This window comes from Humulus lupulus, chromosome 3, assembly GCF_963169125.1.
Source record: "Humulus lupulus chromosome 3, drHumLupu1.1, whole genome shotgun sequence".
Lineage (NCBI taxonomy): Eukaryota > Viridiplantae > Streptophyta > Magnoliopsida > Rosales > Cannabaceae > Humulus > Humulus lupulus.
The window spans coordinates 83,953,130-83,955,279 of NC_084795.1; positions in this window are offsets into that span (position 1 = coordinate 83,953,130).

A 2,150-nucleotide genomic window follows, 5' to 3' on the forward strand; every position below is an offset into this window, starting at 1 on the left:
TTTAAATATAAATAAATTAATAAATTATTGTTAATTAAAACAAATTAATTTAATTTGTTATAAACAAGAAAATATTTTAATTTAATAGTATTTAATTTTTTATAATTTAGCACTACTCAGCCTTCTGAACTTGGTTTTTGGGAATTCTTTTAGGGTTTTTTGCTTGGGGGCTCGGGGGACAGTTTCACCACTTCGTTTGGTGGAATTAGAGGTCTCGAGAGCACGAGTTTGGTCCCGAGTTTTTCCTTTAGAATTCAAACTCATCGAAGTACCACTTATGGATTGTGACTAGGTGTATGCTAGGCTCGTAATGGGATCGTGCTAACCAAAGCACTCAGAATTAAAGGTAAGAAAATCGCACCCTTATGTGACTGTGTGGGACTGAGATTCCCTATATTTTAATGCATATGTTGTGTGATTGTGATATGCCATGTGAGCATGAATTAAACGGCCTAAGAGTGCCGGAATTTTTATTTGCGCACAGGACGCGGCTCGGCCATTGGTAGCTGAGGATAGCTAAATAATCACTGAGTTCGGCCTAAGTGAGCCGAAGATAGTGGGTTAAACAGAGGGTGTGACCTAAGGGCGTCGACCCTGAGTATTGTATGATGAATATTCTTATGTTATCGTTGTTGTCTATTGTTTATAGCTTGTTTAATACTGAGATGAATGACTTATGAGGAAGTGATGATCTCTCTGATTGGATGACTGTTATGGCAAGCTAAATACCTGGTTAACAGCTTTATGGATTATTTGACTATCTGTATTGTTTATGCTCTGCATAATGGTTTTCTTGCTGGGCCTTGGCTCACAGGTGCTACGTGGTGCAGGTAAAGGCAAGGACAAGGTGGACCATTCCTGAGTTGGAGAGCTCTGGGGCAGAATGTACATAGTCAGCTGCTCGACCGCCACGACCGAGGGATGGTGCAGGGACAGGAGAACCTAAAGTGCCTATCTTGCCATTAGAGTGGCTTGTGGTTGTACATAAACTTTGAAATTTTGAAAACTTTCCTTTAAACCCTATTTTTTTGGGATCTTATGTATCAAACGTTTATTTAAATGAAATTTGTCTTTTATGGCCAAATCTTTTAACCCTAGTTCGATTATGGTTTTAGTGTCACATTTTTACTAAATGACTTGATTAGCAAGTCTTGCACCTTTATAAACACACAGTGTAACGGTCTGGGTTATCCAAGGCGTTACAAAATTGCCCTTAATTGTTTATTTTGTGCTGAAATATTAGGTTTTGTTGGAGCATTTTCAGCAGGATTCAAAGAGAAGAATTCAGCATATTAGGGAGAGACATGTAGCATGTCATTAGTTTACTTGTCAAAGGGTGGTGAGGTGGCAAAAACCTGATTTTTGGCTGCTTTTTAGAGAAGAAAAATATGGAAGAATAGTGTACCTCACGTGGGAGGCTTGGAGGACATTTTTGGCACACGAGGAAAGAGGGTTTGTACCCTAGCTGAAGAAAAAGAAAGGACAATCTCCATTACCCAAGGGAGCCATCTTTTAGAGAGAGAAGCACCAAGTACAAGAGAGATCAGCAGTACAAGAAGGAAGAAGAGAAAAGAAGAGAAGATTGATTCCATCATCATTTTGGGCTATTTCTTCTCCTTTGTTATTTCTTTCCTATTTTCTTTTTGTATTGGTGTTTGAACTCCCATGGACAGATTTAATTTTGTATTTGTGTTTCTTATTTTAGCTTTGAACTAGATATTTTGAGGCTTGGATTATTAATGAACTTTATGTCTTAGTTCTTAATTTCTAGCACTTTATCTTAGTAATTTACCCATTTGTTCATTCAAATGTGCTTATTGATGATTTCTTGTTGTTGATTGGTCAGCAATGGTAAGATATTGAGTTATATTTGTGCTGGGAAGTTTGAATATAATTTTGTGTATCATTAATTACTTTGCAATTTGTTTTTCTTATTTTTCACTAATCTTGTTTACTTGATCTTGTCTTTTGCTAGATTGATTCCATTGCATGAACGAGCGTCAAGATTTTGAGCTAGCCCCCTATTGACCCTGAGGATTGAACGCACATTTAGAAGAAGATTAAGGGAACAACGGGCTCAACTTCACCTTGCTATGGCTCAAGAAGGTGAAGGGGTTGAGGAGAATAGAGATCAGCCCATGTTTAATGCG